We start from the raw sequence: 22,342 nt of genomic DNA on the forward strand, positions 1-22,342 counted from the left end.
CATCACTGACTGTGGGTACTTGACACTGGACATCAGGCATTTTGGCATTTCCCTCTGCCCAGTCTTCCTCCAGACTCTGGCACCTTGATTTCCGAATGATGAGCAACAGTCCAGTGCTGCTTCTCTGTAGCCCAGGTCAGGCGCTTCTGCCGCTGTTTCTGGTTCAAAAGTGGCTTGACCTGGGGAATGCGGCACCTGTAGCCCATTTCCTGCACACGCCTGTACACGGTGGCTCTGGATGTTTCTACTCCAGACTCAGTCCACTGCATCCGCAGGTCCCCCAAGGTCTGGAATCGGTCCTTCTCCACAATCTTCCTCAGGGTCCGGTCACCTCTTCTCGTTGTGCAGTGTTTTCTGCCACACTTTTTCCTTCCCACAGACTTCCCACTGAGGTGCCTTGATACAGCACTCTGGGAACAGCCTATTCGTTCAGAAATTTCTTTCTGTGTCTTACCCTCTTGCGTGAGGGTGTCAATGATGGCCTTCTGGACAGCAGTCAGGTTGGCAGTCGTACCCATGATTGCGGTTTTGAGTAATGAACCAGGCTGGGAGTTTTTAAAAGCCTCAGGAATCTTTTGCAGGTGTTTAGCGTTAATTAGTTGATTCAGATGATTAGGTTAATAGCTCGTTTGGAGAACCTTTTCATGATATGCTAATTTTTTGAGATAGGAATTTTGGGTTTTCATGAGCTGTATGCCAAAATCATCAATATTAAAACAAGAAAAGGCTTGAACTACTTCAGTTGTGTGTAATGAATCTAAAATACATGAAAGTCTAATGTTTATCAGTACATTACAGAAAATAATGAACTTTATCACAATATGCAATTTTTTTGAAAAGGACCTGTATGTAAGTTTTTTATGTCTTATTAATACATTTTGATATTTGGGTATTTTGTGGTACCAGTTCTCTTTTCTTTTTTTTTTCTCCGTAATATAATTGCAGTTGCCTGCCAGCGTGTGTGTCAGGCCCACAGCGTGTACTGTGCCCACTACTGCCAGTGCCCAGTGCCACCACTCATATCTGGTGTCACAGTAGCTTGCATTTAAAACAATAAAACAATTTTTTTCACTGTAATATAATTGCAGTTGCCTGCCAGCGTGTGTTTCAGGCCCACAGCGTGTACTGTGCCCACTACTGCCAGTGCCCAGTGCCACCACTCATATCTGGTGTCACATTAGCTTGCATTTAAAACAATAAAAAAAATTCACTGTAATATAATTGCAGTTGCCAGCCAGCGTGTGTGTCAGGCCCACAGCGTGAACTGTGACCACTACTCATATCTGGTGTCACAGTAGCTTGCGTTTAAAACAGTAAAAAAATATTTCACTGTAATATAATTGCAGTTGCCTGCCAGCGTGTGTGTCAGGCCCACAGCGTGTACAGTGCCCACTACTGCCAGTGCCCAGCACTCATATCTGGTGTCACAGTAGCTTGCATGCATAGTACCACTAATCGAAAAAAAAATGACAGGCAGAGGCAAGCCACCCCGCAGGGGCCGTCATGGTTGTGGTGCAGTGATTTCCTTTGGTCCTAGAATAATGCCCAGTGTTCAGAGGCCACGTACCCTGAACTCGAAAAGTTCTGAGGACATAGTTGACTGGCTAACACAGGACACCCAATCTTCTACAGCTTCCGCTCGGAACCTTAAAGCACCATTCTCCTCCAGCTCAGCTTGTGGCACCTCTCAAGTTATCACTCGCCCGCCTGCCGCCACCACCAACACTAGCACCACAGCTGCTTCACTTGATCTGTCAGAGGAGTTATTTACACATCAGTTGGAAGAAATGAGTGATGCACAACCATTATTGCCAGAGGATGTAGATAACAGGGATATGTCTCAGTCAGGCAGCATTACACACATGGACGTACGGTGTGATGATGATGATGTTGTACCTGCTGCTGCTTCCTTTGCTGAGTTGTCAGATACAAGTGAAGCGGTTGATGATGACGATGTTGAAAAGAAAGATCCCAGCAGACGAGTCTTCAATGCTTGCAAAGTTTTAATGCCTGTAACAATAGTCCATCAAAGGGACGCGTTTCGGCTCAATTGCCTTTCTCAACAAACAGATAAGTATACATGTTCAACAACTCATATATATGCGTATCAATGATTGAGGAAAGGAAAATCACAGTGATGTGAACGCCCATAATAGGGGCGGTGTATACATGATCACATGGTAACAGAATCAGGGTGGTCAATCAGGAAATCAAAAAGCACAATAGGGAACAAAATACATGTGAATCGTAATGGAAATGAAACAATGTTGTTAAATACCAATACAGCTGAGGAACTCCTTCATCTATGTGGTAGATGTCTGGAAAAAATATAATAATACAAAAAAAGAGATTATAAAAGTCAATAGAACTGGACCAAAATGGACAGAAAAATTAGCACTACAAATAGTCAGATATGCATAATTTCATAGTCGCGGTTGAGGCCTCTCGGATATAGGGTAGCAAGGGTATGAATCCAGTACGCCTCCCGACGCAAAAGTAATTTTTTAATGTCGCCACCCCCGTCTGGGTCTAGAGATCTGCTCTATCACCTGAAATTTTAATTGAGCGACTGTGTGATGAAACTTATCAAAATGGGAGGGGAACTGGTAAAAGCAAGTTTTTAGTCCTGATAGTGGATTTATGTTTTCCAATGCGGTCTTTGACACTCTGCATGGTTTCCCCGATGTAAAGTAACCCACAAGGACATTTTATTAGATATATAACGTTGGCTGATTCACAAGTGAAAAAGCCATCAACTGCATATGCACGTCCAGTATGTGGGTGGTAAAAATTGGGCCCTTTGATGACATTAGAGCACTGGAAACAATGAAGACATGGAAACGTACCCTTGCGCTGTGTGGCCAGGACCCCCTGTTTAAGGGTACCACGGGTACTTCCAATATCCGCTCGTACTAACTTATCCCTGTAACTAGGGTTTTTCTTGTTACAGATGAGGGGCGGATTTTGGAATTCCTTAATTTGAGGGTATGCTTTACTTAATAAACACCAATGTTTTTTAACGATGTTATCTAGTTTGGAATTAAATGGATGGAATTTATGAATCAGTGCCACTCTTAGACTTTTATCTTGTTTATTCTCAGAGCTACGGGGAAAATCCAACTCATTTATGGTGTTAGTTAGAATGGATGACGGGTACCCTCTTTCTTCAAATCTTGTAGTCATCTCATCTATTCTATGACCCAGTACTGAGGGGTCAGAAACAATACGTCTGACCCTCTGATACTGGGATTTTGGAATAGCTTTTTTTAAAGCAGGCGGATGGGCGCTGGTAAAGTGCAAGATACTGTTTCTGTCTGTCTCCTTTCGAAATAAATCAGTTGACAAATTGCCTTTCACATCCTTGATAACCCTAGTATCCAAGAAGCTGACCATCCGACTATCACTTGTGACTGTAAATTGTAGATTAGTACATGCTTGGTTCAGGTATGAAACGAATACCGCGAGGGTCTCCTGAGACCCCGCCCATATGCAAAAAATGTCGTCAATAAATCTTTTCCACACTAAAATGTGGTTATGATACCACTGACTGCTGTATACAACGTTATCCTCAAATTGAGACATGTATGCATTTGCATAGGGCGGGGCCACATTAGACCCCATCGCGGTCCCCCGCTTTTGTAAATAGTAAAAATCCTCGAACATAAAATAGTTCTCATATAGGACGAGGTGAAGCAGCTCTTCAAAAAATTCTCGCTCTATAGGGGAGTAATTACTCTTTTCTAGGAATAACCTGACGGCCTGTATACCTCCACGGTGTTCTATGGAGGTGTACAGGCTGACCACATCAATCGTAACCAGTAAACTGTCCAGAGGAACTGGGCCCAATTGTGCAATAGTGTGCAAGAAGTCCTGTGTGTCTGCCAGGTATGATGGAATACCTCTAATTAATGGTGTAAGAACTTTCTCAAGCACTATTGCCAAGGGAGACAAAATGGAACCCACCGAGGCCACAATGGGGCGACCAGGGGGATCATTCAAAGTTTTATGTACTTTAGGAAGTACATAAAAAACCGGTGTTATCGGTGTTTGGTTAATCAGGAAAGTGTGCATATTCTTGTCCAAAACACCCAATGCAGCAAAGTGATCCACAACTTTCATTATTTTACGTTTTATACCAAAAACAGGATCAGAGTTTAACATTTCGTATGTATCAAAGTCTGAAAGTTGACGATGTACCTCCGCCACATATTTTGTTCTGTCCATCAGGACAATAGCGCCCCCTTTGTCTGCTGGCTTTAAAACAATTCTTTTGTCTTCCATTAATGTTTTAATCGCCAACTTTTCCTCTGGTGTCACGTTAGATGTGAACCGCATTTCACCCCTCTTAATGCCATCTATGTGAGTTTTAATGTCTCTATAGACCAATTCAATATAGGTCTCAACAGGATGATAAAATTTGGGGGGCATGAATTTACTCGGGTTCTTCAGACCTAGATCACTCAAACGTAAATTTGGTCTTTCATCATCACCCGAACTAATAATCCTGTCACCTTTGTCCAGAAAATGGGCTCTTAAGCGTAATTTACGAAAAAACTGGTTTAAATCAACGTCAAACTGAAAAGTGTCAAAGGAAGTTGAAGGACTAAAGGAAAGTCCTTTCTGGAGGGCCGACATCTGGACGGGGCTCAATATATGTGAAGACAGGTTAATCAACAGCGACTGTTCCTTACCTGTGAGCGAGTTTGTACAGCTTGACTCGGTCCTGGTCTCGGTGCGGCGGCTGCGGTGTTTACGTCCCGCCCGCCTCCTCCTCCTCGTGGACGCTGACCGCCTCTCCGAAAAAAAGAAGCGGAGCGAGTGTCTTCACTTCCGGAGCTCGAGGTAAAAGATCCTGGTCTTGTCGGGCGTCTGTAACCTGGTTTTTGGTGCCAAGTGGGATCTTGCCATTTGTAGACACGATTAAGATGATAGTCTTCGTTGTCCCGCAGGAACTTCGATCTCTTCTTCGTCTCAGTCTCCTTCCGATATGTAGCAATGTAGTTGTCCACTGACTCCTTTAATGTCCCAAACTCCTCTGAAGTCAAGGAGTCTCTCAGTTGTTGTTCGGTAGCTGTATTCTGTGTCTGTAACTCAGCGATCGCTGTGTGGAGACGTCTAATTGTCAGCAGAATCAGATCGTAAGAACATTTATTAATAATTTTTTCAAAGTCGCTGGTGTATTCAGGGTCGTTAGAAAAGAAGGTCGGGCGTAGATGAACCCTCAAACCTCTGGGGATCCTTTTGACTTTGAAATATTCTGCCAAAGTAGTAGCATGTAGCTCATATGAGATAAGTCTCCGGCGTTCACGTTCCCAGTGGCGCTTTTGAAATTCGCTGGTGGGGATATTTATGGAAGTACCCGTTGTACCCTTAAACAGGGGGTCCTGGCCACACAGCGCAAGGGTACGTTTCCATGTCTTCATTGTTTCCAGTGCTCTAATGTCATCAAAGGGCCCAATTTTTACCACCCACATACTGGACGTGCATATGCAGTTGATGGCTTTTTCACTTGTGAATCAGCCAACGTTATATATCTAATAAAATGTCCTTGTGGGTTACTTTACATCGGGGAAACCATGCAGAGTGTCAAAGACCGCATTGGAAAACATAAATCCACTATCAGGACTAAAAACTTGCTTTTACCAGTTCCCTCCCATTTTGATAAGTTTCATCACACAGTCGCTCAATTAAAATTTCAGGTGATAGAGCAGATCTCTAGACCCAGACGGGGTGGCGACATTAAAAAATTACTTTTGCGTCGGGAGGCGTACTGGATTCATACCCTTGATACCCTATATCCGAGAGGCCTCAACCGCGACTATGAAATTATGCATATCTGACTATTTGTAGTGCTAATTTTTCTGTCCATTTTGGTCCAGTTCTATTGACTTTTATAATCTCTTTTTTTGTATTATTATATTTTTTCCAGACATCTACCACATAGATGAAGGAGTTCCTCAGCTGTATTGGTATTTAACAACATTGTTTCATTTCCATTACGATTCACATGTATTTTGTTCCCTATTGTGCTTTTTGATTTCCTGATTGACCACCCTGATTCTGTTACCATGTGATCATGTATACACCGCCCCTATTATGGGCGTTCACATCACTGTGATTTTCCTTTCCTCAATCATTGATACGCATATATATGAGTTGTTGAACATGTATACTTATCTGTTTGTTGAGAAAGGCAATTGAGCCGAAACGCGTCCCTTTGATGGACTATTGTTACAGGCATTAAAACTTTGCAAGCATTGAAGACTCGTCTGCTGGGATCTTTCTTTTCATCACACGTGGTAATTATCCTATCCCGTGCGGCGAGCACCTCAGCGTGTGCCGGCCAAACTCCTTGATGATGACGATGTGTCTGTGGATGTCACGTGGGTGCCCGCTCGAAGAGAAGAAGAACAGGGGGAAAGTTCAGATGGGGAGACAGAGAGGAGGAGGAGACAAGTTGGAAGCAGGGGGAAGTCGTCACAACGACCTAGTGGCACAGTCAGACAGCATGTATCGGCACCCGGGGTCAGCCAGACAGCACGCCAATCAACGCATGCTGTTGCCACTACCAGAATGTCGTCATTGCAAAGCTCAGCAGTGTGGCATTTTTTTTGTGTGTCTGCCTCTGATAACAGCGATGCCATTTGCAACCTGTGCCAAATGAAACTGAGTCGTGGGAAGTCCAACACCCACCTAGGTACAACTGCTTTGCGAAGGCACATGATCTCACATCACAAACGCCTATGGGATAAACACATGATGAGTACAAGCAGCACACAAACTCAAAACCACCATCCTCCTCCTGGTCCAGCATCTTCAGCCACGTCAACCACTGCTGTCCTCCTTGCCCCTTCTCAACCATCCGCCACTCTGCCTCTCACCTTCAGCAGTTCCTGCTCATCTGCCCACAGTCAGGTGTCTGTCAAGGAAATGTTTGAGCGTAAGAAGCCAATGTCACACCCTTGCCCGGCATCTGACAGCTGGCTTGTCGGAACTCTTAGCCTGCCAGCTTTTACCATACAAGCTGGTGGAGTCTGAGGCCTTCAAAAAATTTGTAGCTATTGGGACACCGCAGTGGAAGGTACCCGGCCGAATTTTTTTTTCACAAAAGGCAATGCCCAACCTGTACTCTATTGTGGAAAAGGAAGTCATGGCATGTCTGGCACATAGTGTTGGGGCAAGGGTCCATCTGACCACTGATTCCTGGTCTGCAAAGCATGGTCAGGGCAGGTATATCACGTACACTGCGCATTGGGTAAACCTGCTGACGGCTGCCAAGCATGGAATGCGTGGCTCTGCAGAGGAGATGGTGACACCACCACGACTTGCAGGCAGGCCTGCTGCCACCTCCTCTACTCCTCCTACTCCATCCTCTTCGCTAACCTCCTCTGCTGAGTCCTCTTCTGCTTCTGCATCTTGCTCCACATCAACTGCACCCCCCCAGCTCCTCAGGGGCTATTCCACATCCCGGATACGACAGTGTCACGCCGTCTTGGGGTTGACTTGCCTGAAAGCAGAGAGTCACACCGGACCAGCACTCCTGTCCGCCCTGAACGCACAGGTGGATCAGTGGCTGACTCCGCACCAACTGGAGATCGGCAAAGTGGTGTGTGACAATGGAAGCAATTTGTTGGCGGCATTGAATTTGGGCATGTTGACACATGTGTTGTGCATGGCACATGTGTTGAATCTGATCGTACAACGCTTTGTGCATAAGTACCCAGGCTTACAGGACGTCCTCAAGCAGGCCAGGAAGGTTTGTGGCCATTTCAGGCGTTCCTACACGGCCATGGTGCACTTTTCCGATATTCAGCGGCGAAACAACATACCAGTGAGGCGCTTGATTTGCGACAGCCCGACACATTGGAATTCAACACTCCTAATGTTCGACCGCCTTCTCCAACAAGAAAAAGCCATCAACGAGTATTTGTATGACCGAGGTGCTAGGACAGCCTCTGCAGAGCTGGGTATTTTTTTGCCATGTTACTGGACGCTCATGCGCAATGCCTGTAGGCTCATGCGTCCTTTTGAGGAGGTGACAAACCTAGTCAGTCGCACCGAGGGCATCATCAGCGACATCATCCTATTTGTTTTCTTCCTGGAGCGTGCCCTGCGAAGAGTGCTGGATCAGGCCATAGATGAGCGTGAAGAGGAAGAGTTGTGGTCACCATCACCACCAGAAACAGCCTTATCAGCATCGCTTGCTGGACCTGCGGCAACACTGGAAGAGGAGTCTGAGGAAGAGGAGTCAGAGGAGGAATGTGGCTTTGAGGAGGAGGAAGACCATCCACAGCAGGCATCCCAGGGTGCTCATTGTCACCTATCTGGTACCCGTGGTGTTGCACGTGGCTGGGGGGAAGAACAGACCTTCAATGAGATCAGTGAGGATGAGGAACGGGACATGAGTAGCTCGGCATCCAACCTTGTGCAAATGGGGTCTTTCATGCTCTCATGCCTGTTGAGGGACCCTCGTATAAAAAGGCTGAAGGAGAACTACCTGTACTGGGTGGCCACGCTACTAGACCCCCGGTATAAACAGAAAGTGGTTGAAATGCTACCAAATTACCGGAAGTCGGAAAGGATGCAGAAGTTCCAAAACGAGTTAAAAAGTATGCTTTACACAGCGTATAAGGGTGATGTCACAGCACAACGGGAATCTAACAGGGGAAGAGGTGAAAGTAATCCTCCTCCTACCACAACCACGACGGCAAGGACAGGACGCTTTACAGACGTGTTGTTGATGGAGGACATGCAGAGCTTTTTAAGTCCTACGCATCGCCACAGCCCTTCGGGGTCCACCCTCAGAGATCGACTCGACCGACAGGTAGCAGACTACCTCGCCTTAACTACAGATATCGACACTCTGAGGAGCGATAAACCCCTTGACTACTGGGTGTGCAGGCTTTACCTGTGGCCTGAGCTATCCCAATTTGCGATAGAACTTCTGGCCTGCCCTGCTTCAAGTGTCCTTTCAGAAAGGACCTTCAGCGCAACAGGAGGTATTGTCACTGAGAAGAGAAGTCGCCTAGGTGCAAAAAGTCTAGATTACCTCACCTTTATTAAGATGAATGAGGCATGGATCCTGAAGGGACTGACAGTGGGGGATGTATTTGACTAAAAAAGGCCTGATGATGAGATGCCTTGGGCTAAAAATGGTCCACACGCTGCTGTATTTAATCTCTGCATGCCGGATGACTTGCGTGACTTCTCCGCCACCAACTAGGGTTCAAGCCGCAATGTGTTAGTGCACTTTCTGCCTGGAAAACATAAGTTTTTCCGGCCGCTGCTACAGCGGCTGCAACAATACCAAATGTTTCAGGCATGTGTACATGCCTAATTTTTCTGGCCTCTGGTGCTGCACTGGGGCTGCAAAAACAAAACAAAAAAAAAGGCACATACATGTGTCAATTCCCCTTCGTGATCGTTACCTTGTTGTGGTGAAGGGGCTTGCGTATCACAATGAAGCGATCACCTCTATGAGTGTGTTGGCAATGGCAATGTTGGCACACCCCAGATGATAAGGTCGTTGCTTCATTGTGAACAGACGAAAAGCGATCGGCTGGATAATTCATCCCCACTGCCGTTGCCCCTCCATTGCCATATTGCGGCCCTCATACGGCGGGTCCACAATATACGGGGCACCGGCCGTGTGCATGCCGCATCACGGATGAGGACCCATTTACTTGAATGGGTCCTTAAATCCAGAGATGCGGTGCGGAACGGAAGTACGGAACGAAATCCTACGGAAGCACTACAGAGAGCAAATTCTATATTTTTGCGGAACTGACGTATCGTGGACCCTATGGCATGCGGCGGCCCCATGGCCGGTGCCCGTGCATTGCGGACTGCAATTTGCAGTCCAAAGCACGGGCACGGAGGGGCAGCGGTCGTGTGAACAAGCCCTTAATCACTGTATTCAGATCAAACATCACGCCATAATAATTGGAAAAGAGTGTCCAGGAGTGGACTCAATATGCAACCCTGTGAAACCCCAATATTTAAAGTGATAGGTGCTAAATTTGAGTTACAGCACAAGTACCTGTCCTAACCACCTGTACCCTATCCCTTAGGAGTGATGCCCTGACCCCAAGCTCACCAAGTTTATTAATAAGTCTAGATGGAATAAATTAATTAAATGCAAAACTAAAGTCCACAAAAAGAATGCGGGCATATGCACTCTTTTTCTCCAAATGCGTCATTACAACATGCACTGCCATGGAGATGGCATCCTCAATAGATCTGTTCTGCTTATAACATAGGAAAATTGATAAAGGTCCAAAGTCGCCAACAAACAGTATTTCAAATAGGGCAAAATTAATCTTTCAAAGCATTTAGCAATTACAGATGTCAAGGCCACAGCACGAAAGTCATTAGGATTTAACACCGCCACTGTCTTAGACACTGGCAACCAATAGTCACAGCCTTAAAACAGGCCAGTGCTACCGCCTGACAAATGTTGGAAAAGACTCTTGCCAATTGCCTGACACAATTCCTTAAAACCCGCCCAGGTACCACATCTGGTCCTCCTGCCTTACACTCATTTACCCTGCTAAGGGCCCTATAAACATCCTCAGTAGAAAAAATTTGGGATTGCTTCCCAGGATCCCCCTTTACTCTGAACAGCTTCTCCTTCCTATTGCATTAAAGCGATTTAACTCGTCCGGAGATACATCTTGAATACCAACACTCTTCTTACTTGACTCAAATTTAGTAACATACAGGGAGTGCAGAATTATTAGGCAAGTATTTTTGAGGATTAATTTTATTATTGAACAACAACCATGTTCTCAATTAACCCAAAAAACTCATTAATATCAAAGCTGAATATTTTTGGAAGTAGTTTTTAGGTTTTTTTTAGTTTTAGCTATTTTAGGGGATATCTGTGTGTGCAGGTGACTATTACTGTGCATAATTATTAGGCAACTTAACAAAAAACAAATATATACCCATTTCAATTATTTATTTTTACCAGTGAAACCAATATAACATCTCAACATTCACAAATATACATTTCTGACATTCAAAAACAAACCAAAAACAAATCAGTGACCAATATAGCCACCTTTCTTTGCAAGGACACTCAAAGGCCTGCCATCCATGGATTATGTCAGTGTTTTGATCTGTTCACCATCAACATTGCGTGCAGCAGCAACCACAGCCTCCCAGACACTGTTCAGAGAGGTGTACTGTTTTCCCTCCTTGTAAATCTCACATTTGATGATGGACCACAGGTTCTCAATGGGGTTCAGATCCGGTGAACAAGGAGGCCATGTCATTAGATTTTCTTCTTTTATACCCTTTCTTGCCAGCCACGCTGTGGAGTACTTGGACGCGTGTGATGGAGCATTGTCCTTCATGAAAATCATGTTTTTCTTGAAGGATGCAGACTTCTTCCTGTACCACTGCTTGAAGAAGGTGTCTTCCAGAAACTGGCAGTAGGACTGGGAGTTGAGCTTGACTCCATCCTCAACCCGAAAAGGCCCCACAAGCTCATCTTTGATGATACCAGCCCAAACCAGTACTCCACCTCCACCTTGCTGGCGTCTGAGTCGGACTGGAGCTCTCTGCCCTTTACCATTCCAGCCACAGGCCCATCCATCTGGCCCATCAAGACTCACTCTCATTTCATCAGTCCATAAAACCTTAGAAAAATCAGTCTTGAGATATTTCTTGGCCCAGTCTTGACGTTTCAGCTTGTGTGTCTTGTTCAGTGGTGGTCGTCTTTCAGCCTTTCTTACCTTGGCCATGTCTCTGAGTATTGCACACCTTGTGCTTTTGGGCACTCCAGTGATGTTGCAGCTCTGAAATATGGCCAAACTGGTGGCAAGTGGCATCTTGGCAGCTGCACGCTTGACTTTTCTCAGTTCATGGGCAGTTATTTTTTTCCACACGCTTCTTGCGACCCTGTTGACTATTTTGAATGAAACGCTTGATTGTTCGATGATCACGCTTCAGAAGCTTTGCAATTTTAAGAGTGCTGCATTCCTCTGCAAGATATCTCACTATTTTTGACTTTTCTGAGCCTGTCAAGTCCTTCTTTTGACCCATTTTGCCAAAGGAAAGGAAGTTGCCTAATAATTATGCACACCTAATATAGGGTGTTGATGTCATTAGACCACACCCCTTCTCATTACAGAGATGCACATCACCTAATATGCTTAATTGGTAGTAGGCTTTCGAGCCTATACAGCTTGGAGTAAGACAACATGCATAAAGAGGATGATGTGGTCAAAATACTCATTTGCCTAATAATTCTGCACGCAGTTGTATAACCCGGAATCCCTGATCACCAGAACCAAAGTGCTCCTCAATTCACTGCCTATATGTATATTATGCCCCTTCAATGCCTCTCTTCAAATTAGCCCTTACCGCACTAATCTAAAAGCACTGTCCCTCTCCCCAAGCAATTGGTGAACCTTGCCATTCATCCAGGGTTTCTGATTGGTTCAAGATGTTAATCCTCCTATACGGCATCACACCTTTCACACAGCTGTTGATATAGTCCATAACCAAACCAGTGTAGACATCCACATCAGAATGGAAATCAACACTCGCCTGGTCAGCCTAATCAGTATCCCAGAATTGGCCCTGTAACACTGCATCAGCATCCTTAAACCAGATCTCAATAAATATAATTGATGGTCTCACCCTTTTAATCACTGACACATATATCTGGAACATTATTACAGACAGATGGTCTGACTGTGCCAGGTGCGGTAGAACCACAGCCTTATAAGCATCCAGCCATTCTTGTCTACACATGGTACAAAGTTATTTGCCCCCTAGTGTTATATAGCACATTGTGATTGAACTTTTCTTAAATTGACATGGTTAAATTCTCCGGCTACAATAAAAGCACCATCTGGTTGTTTTGTCTGTAGTTGTGGCACAAAAGTTCCTTAATAGCCAGCTTATCATTCGTGTCTGGCGGAATATATACCACAACCACGATAATACATGTGAACTCCCATGGTAAATCTAGTGATAATGCAATCATCAAGTATAGCAAAGAAACAAATTTTGCAAAAATTTATAAACTCGGATAAAATCACTCCCAGAATGGACATATGGGAAAAGGCTTTGATGAGAACTGTTTTATACAAAAACATTTTTTTGCATTTATGGGAAATTAAGATAATGGGGTGGGGGGATAGGAGATATTCCTGAATTATCAGGGTAGTTCAAGGTGACTCGACTGAGATAAAAGGCAGGTGGGTGCGGTTATTTTCCTTTATAATTTTTTGTTTCCCAGCAAAGGGGGAAGGCTGGTTTGGAGGGATGTACAGGAAGTCTGAGTGATATGGTTTATTAATAAATATATTTGGGATCTCTAAGACTATATGAAAATTACTTTATAAAGTTAACAATAATATAATAAAAGGTTAAATGAATAGAGGAAGTTTGGTGTCATGGATTCCTAATGATCTCCTTGATCAATTGCTGCAATTGCATCTTCAGGTTCCAACCTCTGAAGAAGTTATGGTCTTTTTGAAATGTGTTCCCCCTGAACAAAAGTAAGTAGCCATGAAAACTGGTGAGGCAATTGTTTTGTGAGTAGTTCAACTTCCCCTAGGTAAGGGGTAGGAAGGCTGATGCACTCTTTCAGATTGTGGAGACTAGTAACTAGGACCAGACTGAGCATAGGGCAATTCTGGCAAATACCAGATTCTTGGTTTTGGACAGACAGGACAGCCTGCTATGCACCACTATTCCGAGAAGCAGTCCCTTTAACTATCTGTTGCCAGCTGATGCACTGGAACAGCACATGATGACATTCTGTCACTGAAGGAGAGACGTCATGTGGAGGTCACGGGACATCTGGCTTTAGGCTTAAGAGTTCGGCATCCTAGCTGTCAGTCCTCCTTCTGCCGCAAGGCATGGATGGATGCTTGGGAGTCCACCTTTTCTGTGGCGCGGTGCACTCAGAGGCATTTCACTGTATGAGCGCGTGCTGCAGCCACGGCAATGACTGAGGATCTCACGCTTAGTCACGAGAGTGTTATCCCTCTATCCACTTTATTAACTGACTGAACATAAGGGAGCAGCAAGAGGTGAGCAGGAAGAGGCGGCAGAGTAATGAGACATTGGGTATCAGTAATGGCACATGAGAGGGCATTGTGGCATTTGGGGTAGAGTGGTGACACATTAGGGGGCAGAGCTGCATTTTGGTCAGAGTGGTGGTACATTGGGGCCAAAGTGGTGGGGTTTAGAGGGGCAGAGTGGTGACACTTGGGGCAGAGAGACCGGTGGCATATTGGGGCAAAGTGAAGGCATATTGGGGACATGATATAGAGGGAACAGAGTGATGATGGCATAGCAGTTTGTTGAGGGTCTGGCCAATAGCAAATTCCTGGAGGCAGCAAGGATTGTTGTACTTTGCTATACAAGAAAAGGTCCTTGACTAAGGCCCCCAGACATAACTGCTTGGGGCCCCAGAAATGCTGTCCACCCGTTCCTGCACTACATAGCCTATTAATGTTACTGACTGTAGTAGGCTGTGTATTGCAGTGAGTAATCTGTACAGTAGCGCTATTCTCCAGTGTTATTCACTGCTCTGTAACCTGTGCCCCAATAGTCCAGCTATACAATTTCCTCCAGGAGCAAAAGGAGCAGCAACTGTCTATTTACATAGCAGCAGGCAGAGAGAGCAGGTCAGGAACCTTACCCTAGACCAGTGGTGGCAAACAGTTTAGAGGACAAGTGCCCAAACTGCAACCCAAAACCCACTTATTTATAGCAAAGTGCCAACACGGCAATTTAACCTGAATACTACAGTCCAATATAGTATATTTTCCATGCACTTTATCATTTAGCTATAATAGTCTGCCTGCATTCAATGCGTTGCCTGTGCTGTTCATAACGCACCCTGTTCAGATGAATATCAGGAAAAATCTAAGGCATATTGGTACACCATAGACCAGTACTATAGGTTCACCACCACTGCACTAGGCTCTCATTCCTGCCAGGTATAGGTTGAACTCAAGCTTTCGGAGGTGAAAATGATGAAGGTTTCCTTACCAGCCCTGTGCCTGCCTACAGACTTCCTGTCTGTCCAGACTGCTGACCCTCCTTCCTCCCTCCAAGGCTGTTTTAGAAAATGAATCCTACCATTCTCCAGGAAGTCTGTTAAAGAATAAATGTCTACTATATGCTTGTATGTGTAATCTCTCTCTCTCTGTAATATCAAAATTTCTCTGTCAGTCAGCCTGTATGTCTATCCATCCATCTGTGTAACTTCTAACTGGGGACCTATAATCCTTCATTTATTAACCAAATTTACTAACCAATATGCTCCCTGATTGGCTGGCAGGCTGCCTGCAAACCATTGTGGGCCAGCCTGCCAGCCGAGGCCCCTCTAGGGGTAATGTTTCTCTGTCTTCGCTAGTCTACTGAATTTTAAAATTAAAATGTCAGTTTTGAGAGGTTTGTCTGAAGCGAATAGCCCAAATTCCGATTAATTTAGAATAGATTCACATATTGTATCTCTAGTCTTTATGAATTGCAGGTTACAGTTTAATATAATTCATGTTATGTAGCAAATAGAGAGGTGGAATTCGATCCGAATTTCAGGATAAATTCGATTTACCTAGAAGCCGAATTTCCTCGTGCTTCGTGTCAGCAAATCGATTTAACCTGAAATAGTATAAAAAACAAAAAAAATTAATCTTAACTCTCCATTTGCTCGCGACGGACCGCCAGCCTCTATCTTGCTTGAAGATCTCGGCCGAAATCCCGTGTGGCGCAAGATTACATCATCATCACGCCGGCTGGCGTGATGACGTTATACGTCACCACGCCAGCCGGCGTGTTGACGTAATCTCGCGCCGCACAGGATTTCGCCCGAGATCTTCAAGCAAAATGGCGGCGGTCGGCCCGTCGCGAGCCAATGGAGGTTGTAAGTTTCATTTTGTAAATTTGAATTATTGTTAATTTTACACTCAGATACTGCGGCATCTGAGGGGTACAATGACGGGGGCGTCTCTATCGCATCTCCCCGTCATTGTACCAGCTACTTGAAGTAAGTCGTCACAAAGCAAATTTTTTTGTAAAATTCGTCGAAGCAGCCGAATCGAATTTTCACTAAATTCACTCATCTCTAAAAGCAAACATAGAATTCTACATTTTTACCCAAAAATTAAGATTTTTTTTAGGGTTACTGCTATTTTATAGATTTATGTTAGTAATTAACCCCCAAGAGCTATCCTTACAAATCTACAATACCTGAAATACAAAATATAAAATACATTAATATAATATTTTCTGATTTGTAATTTTTGAGGTGTAGACCCAACAACAAAACGATGAAAAAGGCATAACAGGCATTGTATTGTAATGTATTAGTGTTAACTGTATTGATGTGAAACCCTGTGGTGATGCACAAAGGTTAACGCTGCACTTCAATTAACTAGCATGATTTATGACAAGAATCTCTAAGTCATTTTTCATGGTGGCAATGCTGCATCCATGCTGATCTTCCACTGTATGTACTAAGCAATCACTGTGACTGGGGAAATCCATGGTATTGTACCTTAAAATGAGTTTTCTACATGGTTGCCTACCATGTCACTTATGTAATAAAGCAGATGACAGCTAACTAAAAGAATTATCCGCCCCATGATTTTCATACAGTACACAGGTAAGCAATGATGGATATGTATTGCAGGAAGTATTTTAATTGTTGAGAAAGCATATATAAAATCCAAGCATATATAAAGTATATACACCTTATCTTTTTAATAGAATAATGGATACTTTAACATACAGTATGAAGCCCTGGTGTATTTGGTTATTAATCTTGGTCATGAAAAAGGAGAAGATCTGTACAAAAAACTCAGGTTACGTCAAATACAGGCAAATACTACACAGTGGCTACATCAGATTGCTTCTCTAATAGACTCCAATGCATTAGCATTGGAGTCTATGAGAATATCACTGTGTTCCTATGGAGCCCTGCCACAGGCAGGCTCTCCATAGGAACGTATGTGTGGCAGCCTTGGATCATTCAGGAGAACCCAGGCTGCCACACACACCATCCAGCTCCCCCGATCCTTACTAGGGGGGAGTCGGTGCCCTGCTGGAAGAGTGCCCATATTTGGTCACGGCATGTGAGGGGTAAATGTGTATGATTGATGTTATTGTTGATCGCACACTTTAACTCTGGGTGCTAACTGTTTAAAACTGCAGGCACCCTGTGGCTATGATAAAAAATAGTTACCATCCTGTAAACTTCAGGAAATATGGGGTCACGTGCACTGCTGTAGCCAATGCCTGTTAATGGCACCGTTTCTCCTTTTGCAGATGACACCAAGCTACAGTTGCAAGAAAAAGTATGTGAACCCTTTGGAATGATATGGATTTCTGCACAAATTGGTCATAAACTGTGATCTGATCTTCATCTAAGTCACAACAATAGACAATCACAGTCTGCTTAAACTACACACAAAGAATTAAATGTTACCATGTTTTTATTGAACACACCATGTAAACATTCACAGTGCAGGTGGAAAAGGTATGTGAACCCCTAGACTAATGACATCTCCAAGAGCTAATTGGAGTGAGGTATCAGCCAACTGGAGTCCAATCAATGAGATGAGATTGGAGTTGTTGGTTACAGCTGCCTTGCCCTATAAAAAACACACACCAGTTTTGGGTTTGCTTTTCACAAGAAGCATTGCCTGATGTGAATGATGCCTCGCACAAAAGAGCTCTCAGAAGACCTATGATTAAGAATTGCTGACTTGCATAAAGCTGGAAAGGGTTATAAAAGTATTTCCAAAAGCCTTGCTGTTCATCAGTCCATGGTAAGACAAACTGTCTATAAATGGAGAAAGTTCAGCACTGCTGCTACTCTCCCTAGGAGTGGCTGTCCTGTAAAGATGACTGCAAGAGCACAGCGCAGACTGCTCAATGAGGTGAAGAAGAATCCTAGAGTGTCAGCTAAAGACTTACAAAAGCCTCTGGCATATGCTGACATCCCTGTTAGCGAATCTACAATATGTAAAACACTAAACAAGAATAGATTTCATAGGAGGATACCACAGAGGAAGCCACTGCTGTCCAAAAAAACCATTGCTGCACGTTTACAGTTTGCACAAGAGCACCTGGATGTTCCACAGCAGTACTGGCAAAATATTCTGTGGACAGATGAAACCAAAGTTGAGTTGTTTGGAAGAAACACATAACACTATGTGTGGAGAAAAAGAGGCACAGCCCACCAACATCAAAACCTCATCCCAACTGTGAAGTATGGTGGTGGGGCATCATTGTTTGGGGCTGCTTTGCTGTGTCAGGGCCTGGACGGATTACTATCATGGAAGGAAAAATGAATTTCTAAGTTTATCAAGACATTTTGCAGGAGAACTTAAGGCCATCTGTCCACCAGCTGAAGCTCAACAGAAGATGGGTGTTGCAACAGGACAACGACCCAAAGCATAGAAGAAAATCAACAATAGAATGGCTTAAACAGAAGAAAATACGCCTTCTGGAGTGGCCCAGCCAGAGTCCTGACCTCAACCCAATTGAGATGCTGTGGCATGACCTCAAGAAAGCGATTCACACCAGACATCCCAAGAATATTGCTGAACTGAAATAGTTCTATAAAGAGGAATGGTCAAGAATTACTCCTGACCATTGTGCACGTCTGATCTGCAACTATAGGAAACGTTTGGTTGAAGTTATTGCTGCCAAAGGAGGTTCAACCAGTTATTAAATCCAAGGGTTCACATACTTTTTCCACCTGCACTGTGAATGTTTACATAGTGTGTTCAATAAAATCATGGTAACATTTAATTTTTTGTGTGTTATTAGTTTAAGCAGACTGTGATTGTCTATTGTTGTGACATTTTATGACCAATTTGTGCAGAAATCCATATCATTCCAAAGGGTTCACATACTTTTTCTTGCAACTGTATATAGTACTGTGCAGTCTATGGAAGATGTCCAGAAAATACAAGCTGACTTGAACACTCTCAGTGATTGGGCAATTTGAGATTCAATGTCAGTTTGAGATTCAATGTGGATAAATGTAAAGTTATGCATCTTGGTAGTAATAATCTCTGTGCATCATATGTCCTAGGGGAAGTATCACTGGGAAAGTCACTTGTAAAAAAGGATTTGGATGTACTTGTAGATCATAGCATGCAATACTCTGGTTTCTCTTCAGATCGAATAAATATTTTGCCTTTTAATAAAGATTTCTGTGGAGAGGATCAATCATGAGTTTCATGGGATCTTTTGATGCCCGATGCTCGCTGGGCTTAAGAAAAAAAAAAAATAACAGCATGCAATGTCAATCAGCTTCCTCTAAGGAGAGTTCTACTGTCCTGTATTAAAAGAGGCATGAAACAGGAATGCAATAATGTCACTTTACAAAGCTTTAACACAGCCTCATCTGGATCAAGTGTAGTGCCCTGGAGAAGGGGTAATGTGAAGTCTGCCGATTTGTGGACATTTACCTCTGTTTTCCCTATGCAAAGTTATAAACTTCTTACTTTTTTCACTTGAAAGGGTTAACGCGCACTGTTTAATACTGTGTAACTGCATTTTATATGTATTCTGTGATATATATCCTGTTCATTTGCACTGTTTTCGCAAGGCTCTTTGGAAAGGGTTAATGAATACTGAGAGACTTTTGGGACTTTGAATGAGAGGCTGGTAGTTTTGCACTGTTGCCATAGGGTTGAAAGAAGAGCATGTTTTGGAGGGAATTCGCCAGACTTGGTTACCACCAAAACCATCACTGCAAATGGTACACCACACTAATATCCAACTGATGTTAAAAAATTAGATTTTAGCCAATATATTCCTGTCAGGAACATATCGGAGCCCGCACACCCTTCCAAGGTATCTCAGTGTAGTGCAGAACCTACCGCTAAACTAACTACAGTGTGTGTCCGATAGGTGCCAAGGTCCGACTCTCAGCCAAACTCCCACATACCTCCAAAGTAAGATCACTAACACAATGGGAGGAGGGAGGAGGCTTCGAGCCCGACCTATCACAGGCAATGTTACACAGGCTACCAGGTGCATTAGAATGTTACCCGTGCTACACTGAGATACCTTGGTGGGGTGCGCGGGCTCCGATATGTCCCTGACAGGAATATATTGGCTAAAATCTCAGCCTTGTATTGTCAGTTGCATATTAGTGTGGTGCACCGTTTGCAGTGATCTATTTACTGTTATATTTTCATCCACACATTATTTCATCTTGTGTAGTATGTTTTTATGGTACATGTGGTCCGCTGCCGGCATCCTCCATTGTATGCATTTTTGCTGGGCATTGCCGTTAGCAAAGGATCACATGTGGAGGATCTGCTCCCCCGGATATAAATATGCTACAGTATTTGGGGTTTGAGCATTTACTCCCAGTAAGGCCACTCTATTCTTTGATTTATCTTGATATGTATTGAATGTGTGGACGCTTATCGTTGGTAACATTCTAGTGCACCTGGTAGCCTGTGTCACATGGCCTGCCATAGGTGGGGCTCGCATCCTCCTCCCTCCTCCCATTGTGTTAGTGATCTTGCTTTGAAGGTACAGTATGTGGGAGTTTGGCTGTGAGTCAGACCTTGGCACCTATCGGACAGTGTTCACACACTATAGGTAGGTTAGCGGTAGGTCCCGCTCTTATATTTTCATCCACACATTATTTCATCTTGTGTAGGATGTTTTTGTGGTACATGTGGTCCGCTGCCGGCATCCTCCATTGTATGCATTTTTGCTGGGGATTGCCATTCGCAACGGATCACATGTAGAGGATCTGCTCCCCCGGTTATAAATACGCCACAGTATTTGGGGTTTGAGCATTTCCTCCCAGTAAGGCCACTTTACCACCAAAACCAGACAGACTGACCTTTTGAAGGTCTGGTTTTAGCTATGTTGTTATGTTTGGAAACTTGTTTTTGTGTGGAAAAACTGCTGTGTCATTGCCATTGAGTATCATTGAAGCTCTAATGTAAGTCTATGAGAAACAGAAAGTGTTACAATGTATCTGTTTGTGCTGAGCTTCTCCACTCCACCCCTCTCACTAAAAGGTTCCAGTCTAGTTAGAGATGGTATATAAGGAGAGCAGTCAGAGACCCTGGTGTACTACAGTTAGGGAACAGTGCTTGGAGGGGGAGATGCATGCCAGCCTGAAAGAGTAACCAGAAGAAGATGCTGAGATAGGGATGCTTAGCCACCCACCATAGGTCACCAGCCCTGTGATCAAGGGGCAACCCAGACTACTGAGCTACAGGAAGTGGGCTTTTTACCAGGGTGCCAGCCTTCTGAGAGAGAACGGGACAGCTAGTTTAGGCCTTTCCACAGCATCAAACCCTTCTTCTGCCAGGGAGGAGACTGGAGAAGCCAGCTCTATGCCTCATCTGTATTGTTTTTTACCTGGATTCCTCCAGTAAAGAAGCACACTGGTTTACTGTAGACCCTGACTCTCTGGACTTTTTTCCCATTGGGGTGCACAACACCTTACCATCCCTTCCGGAGAGCAGCAACACATTGTGACACCTCGATGGTGTCCGGGTACCCAGCGTAGCGTTGGGGCCATCCCAAACCCGGCCACTGCACATGCAGTTCTCTTCTTGGCACTAGTTCATAGCACGGATGCCCTGGAGCTGGACAAAGTACAAAGAAGTGTGACTAAACTGATAAGGGCCATGGAAGGTCTTAGTCATGAGGAAAGATTAAAAGAACTTGAGAAGAGGTTACAAAGGGGGGTATGATTAACATATATAAATATATAAATGGCCCATTTAAAAAATAGGATGAAAAGCTGTTCCATGTAAAATCCCTTCAAAAGATAATGGGGAACCATCTGGAGAAGAAAATGTTCAAACTCCAAGGCTTCTTTATTATAACTGCTGTGAATCTGTGGAATAGTCTTCCTCATGAGGTGATCATCACTGCAGGTTTTAAAAAACGCTTAGATGTTTTCTTAGAACAGAATGACATTTACATTTACCATATTTTTCATTTTTATAAGACGCATCTGAGGATTAGACGCACCCCAGGTTTTAGAGGAGGAAGGTAAGAAAAAAATATTTTTCATCAGACCTCCCATATCTGATCCTTGGATCAGACCCCCATATCAGGAACTCATATCAGACCTCCAAATCAGGAACTCAGATCAAAGCATTATATCAGGAACTCAGATCAGGCCCACATATCAGGATATCAGATGATACACACATATCAGAACATCATATTGGACCCCCATATCAGGAATTTAGATCAGACCCCATGTAAGGACATCAGATCAGACCCCCATCCCAGGAACTCAGATCAGACCCCCATCAGACCTCCATCAGACTTCCATGTCAGACCCTATCAGATCTCAGATCAGACCCCC

General features: G+C 44.0%; 1 non-coding gene across 1 annotated transcript; it reads left to right on the forward strand.

Moving 5' to 3' along the window:
* Window positions 1–19,142: 19,142 nt before the first annotated feature.
* Window positions 19,143–19,257, forward strand: LOC121002961. The gene has a single exon (XR_005779363.1). It is a non-coding gene; the product is annotated as a U5 spliceosomal RNA (small nuclear RNA).
* The last annotated feature ends 3,085 nt before the right edge of the window (window positions 19,258–22,342 follow it).

Source organism: Bufo bufo, chromosome 5 (assembly GCF_905171765.1).
Source record: "Bufo bufo chromosome 5, aBufBuf1.1, whole genome shotgun sequence".
NCBI lineage: Eukaryota > Metazoa > Chordata > Amphibia > Anura > Bufonidae > Bufo > Bufo bufo.